This window comes from Quercus robur, chromosome 11 (assembly GCF_932294415.1).
Source record: "Quercus robur chromosome 11, dhQueRobu3.1, whole genome shotgun sequence".
Taxonomy (NCBI): domain Eukaryota; kingdom Viridiplantae; phylum Streptophyta; class Magnoliopsida; order Fagales; family Fagaceae; genus Quercus; species Quercus robur.
The window spans coordinates 43,526,233-43,541,449 of record NC_065544.1 but is presented as its reverse complement, the minus strand read 5'-3'; the positions used below and the strand labels follow the sequence as shown (position 1 = coordinate 43,541,449).

General features: G+C 32.8%; 1 protein-coding gene and 1 long non-coding RNA gene across 4 annotated transcripts in view; one reads left to right on the top strand and one right to left on the bottom strand.

The window, feature by feature from the left end:
* Positions 1-15,217, bottom strand: part of LOC126707217 (4-hydroxy-3-methylbut-2-enyl diphosphate reductase, chloroplastic-like) — a 102,467-nt gene that overhangs the window by 32,401 nt on the left and 54,849 nt on the right. The gene's annotated exons all lie outside the window — the stretch shown is intronic.
* On the top strand, positions 12,024-15,161 carry LOC126707230 (uncharacterized). The gene is made up of 3 exons (XR_007648869.1): positions 12,024-12,388; positions 12,474-12,521; positions 13,742-15,161. It is a non-coding gene; the product is annotated as an uncharacterized LOC126707230 (long non-coding RNA).

Here is a 15,217-nt window from a genome sequence, read left to right as displayed (position 1 = left end):
GAGATGATGTGGAATCTTTCTACAATCTATAGCCTCTAATTTTATCAAAGCAGAAGCAGAGGTTGAAGTATTAGTTTATGTTCCTAATATTCTCTTCAATTATGGTTTGTTGTCAATTTAGAAATTTCGACTCATAACCCTTTTCCTCTCTATCTATTGAAATCAAAGGAAACACCCACCAAATGAAATCCTACATGAGTTTTAATGGTTAGTAATCCTTTCAACTTAATCCTTTCAACTTAATCATTTCACTTTAAATCTTGATATTTGTTTTCCCTCTTACCCATTTTGTTATTTGTAAGGGGGATTGAAATTGTTGGACTTTGAAATTTAAAAGTATAATGTTCTTTATAGAAAACATTTTTGGATGAAGTACAGTTTGTCTTCTTTTCTTGGTTTGGATGGAATTAGATTTTTTGTAGTCTAAGTCTAAGATAACCTGGAATTTTTTTTTTTTTTTTTGGGTGTGGGAATCACAGACTTTTTTAGGCAAAGATACATATATTTATGGAAGTTAGCACAATTTCCAGTTACGTCTATAACTCCTACGTTGTTGGTAGTTGTTGGGAAATTTAGACCCCGGTTAGTAGAATTAACAAGTTTTAAACCTAAGTTATTAATTAGATTTATTATGAATAAACCTTGTTACAACAAACAAACATCAATATCATGTCAATATTATGCACAACAGAATAGTAAATAAGACAAGTTATGATGACCTAGGAAAACTAATGAAACAAACTAGTTTTACAGTAAAAAAGCTGGGGGGAAACCTTCCCGAAAAGCAATTCACTATAGTAAAGAGAAGTTTTAAATTTAGTACAAAACCTTTGTCCCTAGACTCTACAATCCCTATAGATGAACTTACAACAGAAACCTTCTACCACTTCAGAACCTCTGAACTCTTCAATATATGAACGCTACCCTTTTGCACGAATCCTAGTACGTGATTAACTCCAGCAACTTGAAGATGTTGTTGGTTACAAAGTTCTTCACTTCATCAACAATGAAGATCAAGAAGTACTTGGTTACAAAACCCTAAGGCGCAAAAGCCGCAGTAACTTCTTGTAAAGAGAATAAGGCACTAGGTCACTTTTTGCACGTGTTCTCTATGTATAACGGCCTTTAAAATAAGTCTAATATATGTCTAGGATTGTGAAAAAAGAAACCCTACACATACATGTCAGCATGAGCCGAAAATCAGATTTGGAAATTTTGATTTCGTAGATCTCAACAAATTAAGCTTCTATCAAGCTTCTGTTGAGCTTCGTTCTTAAATCTCAGTGGATACTATTTCTGTCAAGGTATCTGTCGAGCTTTAATGAACAGTTTTTCTTCACTTGTTTATTGGTCCAATCTTCATGGCTTTAATACTTGACTTGAACTCTTGTTTCTTGAAGTATTAAACTCATCCTAGATCTACCCAATTACAAGTAAAGTGCATTTTGTTAAAGGATTAGCTAATTACATAAAATATGCCCTTAACAATCTCCCCCTTTGCCAATCCGTGACAAAACCACAACAAAACAACTAATCATGAGAGAAGTCTTAAATTACTTAACTTATAACCACTAGTTGTATTACAAAACAAATCTATCCATACTACAAACTCTTGAAAAACTTTGCAAGAAGAGAGTTCATGGCAAGATAGACTTTCACAACTTGTATTTCTGAAACACTTAAACAAAACTCATCAAGGCATCATGTGAGAAACAGAAATAAAGATTGCATACATAAAGAAACATGTGTATAAAGATAGAGAAGAAACAACACATGTAAAGAGAGGTGAAGAAGACATACATCATATATATATATATATATATATATATATATATTAAAGATAAGCACAATGTATGTAAAAATGGTCACAAGACCGGTGTACAAGAAGCTAAAAGAAAATCTCCTAAAACAACATGGAAGTAAACACTCCCTCTAACAAGATGAAACACAACTCCCCCTTACAAAGGCATGTATTTCTCCCCCAACATGTAGAATCTTAAAAAGAAACCATATTTTCTCCCCCTTTTTGTCATGATTGACAAAGTGTACAAGAAACTATAAAGCTTCACCCAAGAAACATAAAGATGATCTAAGATGATCAAGGGGGCACAAGGAATCCATATAAATGCATGAAAAATAAAAAATGAGGGTTTAAGAACACTTACTAGAGGATTGAAACTTGATCTAGGCCGAAAAAGGAGTGGGTTAGGAGATTTGAGTGAGAGATAGAGGTTTGGGGCGAGAGAGAAGTGTTTTTTGTTGAAAGAGAAGTGAAAAAGTGAGATCTGATTCACGCCTCAGCTTTAAATAGAAAATGCAGCTCGATGGATCGAGGTATCTATTGAGATCTGTCAAGCACTAAATCTCGACAGAAATGAATCTGTTAAGGTGTTGTTGAGGATCTGTCGACGACAAAACACACCTTGATGGATCGAGTATCTGTTGAAAAGCTATCGGGCAAATAGAAGGTTCAGAAATATGGCTCGATGGATTGAAGAATCTGTTGGGAATCTATTGAGGAGAAACCCAAAAATCTTGATGGATTGAGGATCTATCGAGATCTATCAAGAAAGGAGAAAGAAGGGCTCGATAGAAATGTATTTGTCGAGGCTCTGTCAAGAAGTTGTCAAGCTTGAAGAAAAGGAGTTTTTTAAGAAGGGAAAAAGACAAAGAGATGAATGCAACAAGCAAGCTACTCAAACAAAGATCCAATCAACATGTTAAGCTCTCAAAACATCTCTCAACATATAAGCAAAGCAACCATAAATCCAAAAACACGCACACAAACTAAACAAGTCTAACCAATTTTATATTTCAAAAACAAGTTAAGACAGTTTAGTGAGCATATATTAACACATGTATTCCCTGTAATGACGAAATCACATTATACCTGCACATGTATCAAAAGTAGCAAAGAATTTGCGTGTTATGTGTAAAACAAAGCAAGAGTGTATAAGTGTCTCATATTATGAAGATTTTAGACTAGAGAGAATCAAATACACTCACACACAATCATAACTGCTTGATGGGGACTATCACCTTCGAGGTTCATCCTATAACTCCCATATCTCCTAGAAATATGCTTGCTACCATATTTGAAAGCATTTTGATTTTTTTTCTTTTGTTTTTCTTTGCATGTTTTCATTTTGAACATATCATGCATGGGCATATAAGAGAGAGAAGAAAAGAAATACCCAATTATGTAAGCCAAAAACATCACAATTTTGCTATACCGAAGCACACAGATGTTATACATGATTGGCGGGCTTTAGTGGTGAGATGGTTATTTATGCCTTTCTCTTAGGATTTTCTAGCCCTTCCCGTCAAAAAGAGTGATATGAGTGTTAAGATATAAGAGATAATATTAATCATACTTATCACAAACACGAGCCACAAAACTCACTTGCTTAGTTGTGCATTGAGATGCTTATCTAAGTTACAAGAGATACAAAATTTAGAAAACTTTGTTTCAATGGCCATCCAAGGTACATAAGTACTAATATACACAAACACACACTGTTTTTCGTTTTTCTTTTTTTTCTTTTTCTTTTTATTTTGAAAAACAAACAAAACAAAAAAAAAAAAATAATCAAACAAAAATAGACAAACAACAGGAAAGCATGAAAGAAAGATGCAGTTGCATGAAAGAATGATTCCTAAAGCAAATAAGAAATCAAGCAAAGAGAGTCCTATTTTAAATAGAAAAAATTAAAGTAGAGGACAATAGAAAAGACAATTAAGTCTTAAGCTTCTTTCTCACCCACACAACACGAGTCTTTGGCCATGAAGATGAAAAGACACGTGTCCTAGTATGTCTACTAAAGGACAAAGAAGAATTAGAATTCTCCTGAAATTGAGTTAAAATGCTCAAAACTTTTAATAACTCTCCAAACAAAAGTGTTGAACCTTGAGAGGGAACCTGTGACCATTTGGATACTTGCTTTTGAGGATACAACTTAAAGCAATTAGGACAAATGTGTCCAAAAACACCACAATGGTGACAAACATGAGCACTTTTAAGACTACTAGACTTCCTAGAATGAGGTCTAACAAAGGATTTAGAATTATACAAATCAGTTATGGATTTCATACCTTTATCACCTTTCTCAGATTGGGGCACAAAGACAGTCTTTGATCCAGAAGCTGTGGAAGAGGAGGGTCCGAAGGAAACAACATATCCTAAGCTAGTCTTATTAGAACTAGGCTTTTGAGCACTTAATACCTCATCAAGCTTTGCACTAGACATCCTCTTTATTTGAGTTCTAGCTTGACTAAGCTCAATCTCGAGATTCTTGACCTTCTCTTCTAATAAGGTGTTCTCCATAACAAGAGTCTCAACTAACCTTGTAGTCTCGTCTAGTTTGACTAACAGTTTAGCTTTTTCAGTTTTTACCTCATTAAGCTCCTCAACCAACCCTTTACCTTTTGAATTCTTGGTCTTTTCCTTCATAAGATAGTTTGGACACTCTATCCTCATGTGACCAAAACCTTTGCACTCATGGCACTAGATGAGGGGTTTCTCATTCTTGCCCTTCCTAGAGGATTTAGATTTCTGAGGAGGTTTGTCCTTTTCCTTTTTCCTATATTGAAGAAGCTTGATAATCTCATTAGCTATGAAGGTTAGATCCTCATCCTCATCATCATCTTCATCTTCATCTTCGCTTTCATCTTAATCTTCAAAGTCACAATCTCTTCCTCTATACCCTTAAGAGCCATGTTCCTACTCTTTCCACCTTTTCCCATTTTAACTATGATAGTTTTTAGACCCCTTAAAACCACAATTGAATTAACCTAGGTAATTAGCGAAGTTGTTACTTAGTCCAAATTCCAAATCTAGGTTATCACAATCAAACAATCATATCATGCAAAGCAGCAGAAAGATAAATAACACAATGATATGATCACCAGGATACCAAACCGGTAAAAACCTGAGGAGGATTTAACCTAACTATCCGCAAGATAAACCTGAATCCACTATGAAAGAATCGAAGTTGTTTAACAGGACTTAGACCACTAACATCCTATTGCTACCCACCAGTAGAAACTTACTGACACGACCACGTGCAAGCTCCGAGACCACGGACTCCGTCTTTCTTGGATTCTCCAGCAAGTACAAGCACACCCGCTTATGTATCTTTAAGCTTTTATTGCAGCAACTGAATGATCATCAAGTTCTTGAAGAAATCTCCTTCTTGATAATCCTAAGCTTGTGTGAAGGAAAGCTCCTCACAGATCTCACAAGAGATTCACACAAACAGCAATATGAGCAACCTCTAAAATGTGGCTAGGGTTTGCCTTATATACCTAGGGCAAAACATAAAACCCTAAAACATTTTAATGAGCTAGGGCTGAGTTGAACTTTCTACAGAAAAACGCATCTAACTCGAAATTCGATCGATCCAGCCTAAGCTTCGATCGATCGAGCAAGGCCGAGATGCATAGTAACTTTTGCATCAGCTCGATTCTAACTTTACAAAAAAGGCACAACTTTGAGCAAGTCTAAACAAGACTAAACACCCTGTTTTGATCATGATTTGCCAACAATACAAATTAGAATTCTAAATACATTAATTCTAAGTCTTTAGAACCTAACAACCTAATCCCATCTCATAGGAAGGTTCCCTACAAGCTCAATTAAAGGAATTTGATCAATGTCCTTCACTTCTTCAATGACAATGATTTTGGCATGGAATCTTTCAGGTAGGGACCTAAGGATTTTCCTAACAATTTTGGATTTTGCAATAGATTCTCCAAGATTGAAGGCAGAATTCACAATATCATTGAGTTTAGCATAGAACTCATCAAAGGTCTCATCCTGCTCCATCCTTATTTCTTCAAAACTACTAGTGAGTCTTTGAAACTTCACAGTCTTTATTGCCTTGGTACCTTCATAGGTGGTCTCAAGAATGGCCCATGCTTCTGTAGCAATTTTCGTGGATGATATTTTCTTGAATTCCTCATTGGTCACACCACTAAACAGAGCATTCAAAGCCCTACTGTTGAAATTTAATGCTTTGATCTTTACTTTATCCCAATCCATCAGTGCTTCCTTTGGCTTAATCAAGCCAACTTCAACAGCTTGTCATACTTTTTCATCTAGAGCCCGCAAAAAAACTTTCATACGAACTTCCCAGTATGCATAATTAGTGTCATCAAATAAAGGAGGAATCAAAAGAGATTGTCCACTATCCATGACAACGGGTGTCTAGGATCACACTCAGGAATTTAATCCAGAGTGTACCCGTTCTGATACCACTTATTGGGAAATTTAGAGCTCGACCGGTTGATAGAATTAACAAGTTTTAAACCCAATCTGTTAATTAGATTTATTATGAATAACCTTGTTCATGTCAATATCATGCACAGTAGAATAGTAAATAAGACAAGATATAATGACCTAGGAAAACTAATAAAAAAACTAGTTTCACAATAAAAAACCTGGGGGTAAACCTTCTCGAAAAGCAATTCACTGTAGTAAAGAGAAGTTTCAGATCTAGTACAAAACCTTTTGTCCTTAGATTCTACAATCCCCGTAGATGAACTTACAGCAGAAACCTTTTACCGCTTCAAAACCTCTAAACTCTTCAATATATAAACACTGCCCTTTTGCACGGATCCCAGTACGCGACTAACTCCAGCAACTTGAAGATGCTGTTGGCTGCAAAGTTCTTCACTTCATCAATAATGAAGATCAAGAAGTACTTGGTTACAAAACCCTAAGGTGCAAAAAACGCAGTAACTTCTTGTAGAGAGAATAAGACACTAGGTCACGTTTTGCATGTGTTCTCTATGTATAATGGCCTTTAAAAATAAGCTTTATATATGTCTAGGGTAGTGAGAAAAGAAACCCTACACATACATGTCAGCATGAGCCAAAAATCAGATCTGGAAATTTTGATTTCATAGATCTTGACATATTTAGCTTCTGTTGAGCTTCGTTCTTAAATCTCGATAGATACTGTTTCTGTCGAGGTATTTGTCGACTTTTAATGAACAGTTTTCTTCATTTATTTCTTGGTCCAATCTTCATGGATTTAATACTTGATTTGAACTCTTGTTTCTTGAAGTACTAAATCCATCCTAGATTTATCCAATTACAAGTAAAGTGCATTTTGTCAAAGGATTAGCCAATTACATAAAATATGTCCTTAACAGTAGTAAACTTGGGACTATTTTCAATTCACAAGTAGAATATTAACAAATATGTTATTTGTGCTTGATGAGATGTATACTTTTTTTTTTTTTTTTTAATTTTTATATACAAGATAGAAATTCTACTCTAGCCTAATCTAAGTGTATATGTGTGTGAAGCTCCCTCTTAAAGACTTGAACCCTGACTCATACCCCCCACACCCCACAAGCACTTATACTTGTAGAGTGATCATCACACCAAGGGTGTACGGTGGTAGATGTATATATATTGATTGTGATTTTCATGTTGCAGAATGATTAATAGATTTGAAAAGGACAAACAAAAACAAAAAAAAAGAAGAAGAAGAAGAAGAAGAAGATGATGCATGAGAGCCACTGAGAAGGAAAAAAAACCCTTAAAATTGCTTCAAATATTGCTACATTTGGATGATTTAAAAGTTATATAGGCATGGCTTTATGCATAAATTTGTGGTGTTTCTTTTGTTGCTTTTAAGTGTTTGACATTTGAGTTTTTTGAGTAAATGATCTATTGCCTTTTTCTCCTATGTATGTGTGTTTTTTAATGTGCTATATGTGTGCCAATCTTTGGTATTATTCAATTCTAAGATACAGATGTTGCATTCTGTTAATCTTATAGAAGTTAACACTAATCATCTTGAATGCCATTTGATTTTCTGGCACATGTTAGTTTATTGGTTAAATATTTTCATATTTAAGCTTCTGTTGAGAGATGATGTCTTTAGGAAATGTCTTTGAAATTCCTATCCACAATCTATCTTTTTCGAGTGAGTTATTTTCTTAAACCAATGCTTACTCCTAAATCAGTTTTATATATGTTCATGATTATTGATATGCAGATTATTTACAAATAGACTTTGCTTTTAATGGATATATATATTATTTTAAATGCTTGCTGAACATTGAATTTACATTTTAAACCAGTTTAGTCTTGGTCCTATGAGCATTCAACATTACAAGCTTCTTTTTTTCTTTTTCTTTTTTTGCTTCTACCCAAATTCTTCACATGCATGTTTTTGCTACATATTTCAAAATTTTGAAAAGTGAAAGATACAGAGCTATAGATATAAAGGGAAGCAACCAAATTGATTTAATAATGCCCCCCTTGTTATAATGCTAACAGTTAAGCTGATTGTTTATTAAAATGTCTCATGTTATGCCACGTAGGATAAATATCCACTTAAACTTATACCACATGTATAGTTAAAAAAACGAAAAATTATACTGTATGAATCTAAACCAATGCACTAGTTGAAAATTCCATTGAAATGCATTTATAAAAGTAAAAACACGTTATTCCGCTTAATGTAACAGTAAGTTAACAGGCATTTCCTATTTGCATAGGGAGCAAAGAGTATTTTTGGGAATGGTTATTTTGAATTTATGTCTTTTGGAAATCCAAATTCTGATCTGTGGTTAGTATTATTAAATCTTTTTTTTTCTCAATGGGTATCTTTGATCTTTTGGTTTTTGTTAAATTTTTTATTCAAAATCTTGGTTTCTCTGTTTATGCTTGCCTTTTGGTAGTGCTTCTAAATTTCCATAGACGTTGTTTTCATGTCTAACATTGAAAATTCATTGCAATGTGGCAACTGTGGAATGACAATGGTTAAACACAAATGCAAAGGTGAATTTAGCCCTTTAGATATAAATATATATATATATATATATATATTTTTTTTTAAGGAGAAAAAGCTTGATGCAGTTATTTCCCACCCTCCCTTATTTATGATGCTTTGATATTGAGTATTTTTTCTTGTTATCCATTATTAATTTTTCAATATGCCTAGATAGCAAAGAGTAGATGAGAGAATCAAAAGCATGTCCAACAAAGGTTACTAGAAGATCTAGGAAGCAAAAAAATCATTCCAAGTTCGCTGTATTGGACAAGGGAATTGAAATTTGTTCTAATTTGAAAGAGATCAGTGACTCAAATATGTTATTGCCACACCAGATCCAAGATATGGTTTTGAAAGATGGATAGAAGAAGAACGAGAAGACTATATTTAGGTAATACTAACTATTATGCTCGCTTCTGAATTGGTTATGAATAAATAGTTTAGAAGAAGCTATAATTTTCATATATATTAATAAAAGAAATTTCATAAACCTGAGTGGTTCTGTCACCTGTTACTTTGATTTGGAAACTTGATCCTATTGATACAATTTACTGAATACATTTGACTACATTTGTTTATCCTAAGTGGTTCTATTTGAAAAAAAATCTAAAGGATTTGTCACTTAGTTAAAACTGTGAAATTTGAAAGTAAAATGTTAATTACTTTTAGGTTTTGATAGAGATTTATTTCTTAAGATATTTTTAACTGTTGATTTGATTGTTTACAATGCTCATTTTTATAGTTTTTTAAAATTGTATTCCATTCTTAAAATTAGATTGGCAATTTATTTGGTGCTAAGAATTAAAAAGAGAAGCAAAGGTAACCGGTTCTCAATTTCGTTCCGTCGTACCCTTTTGTTATTTACTTAATTTTTTGTTTTCTTTCAGATTATGAGAGATTTAATATTCTATATTTAGGTTATGGTTTTATAATTGTTGGAGGATTTGTTTTAGTTTATTAAACCATATTTTTCATTAAATTTTTGGTTTTGTCATAGGATATTCCAAGCATCCTAAGACTTATATCAACATGAAATTCAAGTGATGTAATATTTGTGATTCCAATTTTGAACTCAGTTGTAATTTTTACCTAATGTTGCTTGCTTAATTGTAGTTATGGATATGGTTTTTTAAGGTAGATCTTGCTTACATCTCAATGTGTTAATGTCATTCTTTCCATCTTATCATTTTCTCTGTGTCTTTGTTCATTTTAAACTCTCTCTTTTCCTTCTTTTCTTTTCTTTTTTCTCTTTTGGTGTTTGTTTAGGTGATTTTGCAGATTTTCCTGCACCTAAGTATATCTTACATGCCCACATTGCCTATCATAAACCAAGAACCCATGCTACAAATAAATAAATGCTATGAACAAAATGTTATTGTTGTTCTAGATGTAAGTAGAGCATAGTGTAGACGTAAATACTTCATTCTATTTTTATTACAAATAGATCAAATCAATTGATGTTTGTTTTGTATTGCATTTATGATTTTGCAATTTGTTGGGGAAAACACAATAATAATGGAAATAACACAACAAGAAACTGAATAATACTTTTGAATATTATTAATTTAAAGAAAAAAATTACACAACACTATTTAGACTGAGGTGCGACACTCGCTCTCTTTCAGGAGATTCAAGCCCTTGGTTGGCTAAACTTTGTAACCGGTGCAGACCTTCTTTGACTTGTCTCCTTCAGGATACAACAGCTTAACAAGTGTTGTATGGCTAGAACAACCTTTGCACAAAGTATTCAAGCCCAAAGCTCCACCAGAAAGAACACCCTTCCTTGCCAAGAACCTCTTTGAATGAGTTTATATATAGGTTCAATGGGCCTCACGAAATTACTACCCAAATTAATCTAATTAATTAGGTCAATTATTCTAATGTAGTGGGTGTTACAAGATTAATTATTGGATATTAATCTGATGAACTAGAGTTACACAATTAATGGTGAGATAATTAGCCCATTAATCACCACAATTAAAAAGAACAAAATATTTTCTTTCTTTTTCAATGTGGGATTAAACATTTTCACTAACTCTTCATCTTCCATATTCACTCCCACATCTTTACATTTAATGTTGTAATATTTATTCATTTTAATTGATTAATATTAAAATTCTCCAACATAATTTTTATAGACTTAAAGTTGGAGGTTAATTGCATCTAAAATTCTTCTCCACCTAAATAGAATAATTATGATTACTACGTAATCATTCATTTTAAACTCTCTCATTTTCTGTTTTTGTGGAGGTGATTTTGTAGATTTGCATGCTGATATTGCCTATCATGAACCAAGAACTCACAATATACGCTGTGGATTAGGTTTGGATCAAATACCCCTTTTCCACAAGTTTGCAAACAATGCTAAGATCATTGTTTACGTTGTTTATGACGATTGTTTTTAATTTTTTAAATTTAAAATTAATTTACTTTTAAACTAAATTCTTTTTCTTTAAATTTTGTATCTCAATTAGTACAATTTAATTGTTCTATAAAATGAATGGATGTACTACATTATCTGGATTAATTTTGATGTATTTTATTGTATTGTTATGTCAAGTTGATGATATTTTAAATGTGTACAATGTTTCCGCGCATTGCACAGGTTAAATGCTAGTTTATATCTATATCATATTGTATCATATACTATATATAATAGCATAAGTTTTTTCCTGTAATTAAGGAGGTATACATTATGAGTCCGTTTGGATTGAACTTATTGTTACTGAAACTGAAAACACTGTAGCAAAATAATTTTTAAATGTATAAATAGTATCGTGGGATCCATTTTTAATATTTTTTAATACGTAAACAGTATATGTACAGTACATAAATAGTACATACACTGTTTATAACAATACATTTTGTCTCCCAAAGTCAACAAATGCGGGCAAAAAAAAAAAAAAAAAAAAAAACAAAGGAAAACGCAACACTAGGAAACGTGGACGCAGGATTCTTCTGAGGGTCCGTTTGGATTGAGCTTATTGTTGCTAAAACTGAAAACACCGTAGCAAAATAATTTTTAAACGTGTGAATAGTGTTGTGGATTCATGAACAGTATATGAACAGTATGTGAACAGTAAATGAATAGTATTTTTTGTAAAAAAAAAAAAAAAAAGGCATGAAAACGCAGGGCAACTTTCAGCCCTGCCCAAACGCTCACTGAATCCAAATGCGGGCAACACTACAACACTGTTTAGAAGGGTATAAAAGGAAAACTAACCGGTTAAAATCCAATTATAAGGGCTTGCAATACTCCCAAATAAAACCTACGATACAGAGAACGGAGAAGGAGAGAGAGATCGAGAGATCAAAAATTGCACGCTTTAAAAACTAAAACCCAAAACGTTAGACACCATTCAAGATGGAGAAGAGTACGAGTTTTTGAATTGACTAATCTCACAACCGAGCCGAAGCGTTGTGTTTCTATGTTTCGAAAGCTTGGAACGGGTTTAGAAAACAGCGATCAAAGATTTTTGTGGGTTGTGAGAAATCCACCGCCAGATAAGGATAAAGATCCAAACTTCTCATTTGGCCGATTAAGCAAACCGCTTCACTATTTTTCCTACCGTTCTGTCACTTCGTCGAAACCTTTACCGGTAAGGGTTTTTGTTTTGTTTTAAAATTATATCATTTAAATATTATTTATGCTTGGTAATTTCAATCGAATTGATTTTGATTTAGGGTTAAGTCTGGGCAGCCACCACCGTAGTGCAGCCGGAACTATTACCGGTAAAGGTTTTCTTTATTCTTTTTAAAATTATGCCATAATTATGATTTATGTTTGGGTGTTTGGTACTATAGATTCTTTTTAGGCATTTGGGTTAGATTTGATTTTGATTAAGGTTATTGGATTAGATTTGGTGTATGGTTAGGCTGTTATGTGATTAATTTTACAATATGTATACTATGCTGCCAACCATATTTTCTTTGTCGGCCGCTTCTCTCTCTACAACAATCTGTCACTAAATAGTTACTTATTCTTTTACGCATTTCTTGTATGAGTTATTCTATTCTCTTTTCTATTCGTTTATAGGACTTCTACTAGATGTTTCTAAGTTTCTTTACTTATATTTAATTTGAATATACTTTAGCCATGTATACCCAAGGTTAGCATAATGTGTTTTATTTTATTTATTTATTTTTTTAATTTATTTTTTTTTAAATTTGTATTTTTAATCAAATATTGTTTCTGCCAGTAGTTTATGCAATTCCCAGTTCATTGTTTCCCGCGGTTGCTTTTCCTATTCAAATACTATTACTTCAACTGCATAGTTAATTGATGTGGTAATGCTCTTTCTTTGTATGTTTTTCCTTGGCATTTATAACCTTTGGCTTTCTATTTGCTTTCTAATGTATTCTGTGTTTTTTTTTAATTGAAATGTCTTTCATTAATGTTTCCTTTACATTTTTGCTTTCTCTATTTCTTATTGTGTTGATTATAGGGTTTTGATTGAGGCATTTGGGTTAAATATGGTTTTGATAAAGGTATTTTGGTGCTTAGCTTTGGTTTTGGTTTGGAAATTTGGATAATTTTTTTTTGGGGGTAATTTTGCAATCATCATAGATAGCAAACTGAATCAATATTGGATAGTGTCTTTTGCTTTTTTGTTAGATTTCTGATTCAATATCTTGGTTTCTCTGTTTGTGTTTGGCTTTTGGTGGGCAATTGGATTGGAATATATATTGACTTTATATGTATGACATTGAAAATTTCATTGTAATGTGGCAATTGTGGAATGATAAGGTAATGGGCAATGATTACGATCATTGGCAAAGACAATTGTGAATAAGGCTTTAGACCTTTAGATTTGTTCTATTAATGTTCTCTAGGTTTTTTGCTTTCTTACTCTTTTTTCATGCTTGATTTGTTTTTTTCCCCCTATATATGATGCTTTTATTAGATTTTTTTTTCTTGTTCATCTATCATTGACATGATTTTTCCATCAAAGGATGTAATTTCCCCGTGATTGGTTGGAGATTTGGAGTTGACAGAGTACCTCTTCACTCTCTTTAAAGCAATCTTTCACTAACACAGGTTTTATTTCTTCTTCACCTTTCTTATATGAGACGCTTTGTAATTTTTCCTATTTGTTTTTGGACTTCTATTACTTCTATTAAATACCTTTTCACACTGATCTTATTTTAAAATTTTTTTATGCCATTTTTTAGTGTGTGCTGCCATGATCAGCATGAAGATTAGTTTTCTGGTGTTTATTAATTATATGTTGTTGAATCACAACTGTTAGGTCCTAAGAATGGCTTTAAGTTCAAGTTTTGTACAAGTTGCATTGGTCCACTTAAGTTTGTAGCCTAAGATATATGGTTATTTATATTTGTATAATTGGGGCACGTGAGGATTGATCTGAAAGTATGTACGTAATCAGCTATATGTGCTGATTCAATAATTACAGAGTATAGCCTGCACGATTGAATTTATGGCCTATGGGACCAAGGTTAGAGTTTGATTTGGGCCTTATTCCCAATGTTAACCATGCAATTCATTTTGTTATGAGTTTCCCTTGATAAGTTGTTGATAGCATGGTCCTTAGAAATCAACTATTTTTAAATTTTTGATTGTCCCTTCCTACTGCTTGCAGTTCATTTGTACGGCCATGTTGTAGTTTTTGAGCACCATGGTTAGTAGCCAAAAAAAAAAAAAAAATCAATGTTATGTAGAAGGTAGAAGTGTTTAAGGGTATGAAACTGCCTTGAGTACTGTTTCTTTTTTGGGAATTTTGGTTAAGAAGGCCAATGATAGGAGGGTTTAAACATTTCCTTGCAATTAAGGCCATTGCGACATGTAGGAAAACTCACCACTTAAAAATCTGCCACGTATAGAGTTTAATTAGAAAAGTTACACCTATGAAAAACTCAAAACCAAACGATAAACCCATTTGTTCAAGACCCAAAAAAAAAAAAAAAACCTTCCCTTCCTCTCTCAATATTCACTCTAAACTGACATTTGCTATTCCACTTTGTTCCGTTTCTTCTTTGCAATTTCATATTCACAAGGTTAGCATAGCGTTCTTAATTTTCCTCTTTCATATACTCTTCCTGTTGTGTAATTTAGCAATTTTCTGCCACCTGAAGGATAAACTCATCAGTTCAGCCACTTTCTTACAGTTTGCACATTCCATTCTGAACCAACAGTCGGAGGAAAAAGAAAACCCAAAATCAGCCTCTTTAGAAATTGAACAGAGTCGTTCTCTTTGGTCAAGAACCAATAGCATCTCTTACAATCTAAACCATTTTGTGACTTTCAAATCCTCCAAAAATAAAATAATTATTGTCCTATAAATACAACTTATCCCATGATTTCAAACTCTATTGTACATTTTTGTCTGATCTTTCATTGAACAAATGTTGATTCTTGGCTTAGAATATAATTTTTAATTTTTTTTTTTTTATTATGCCTTCTAGAACAT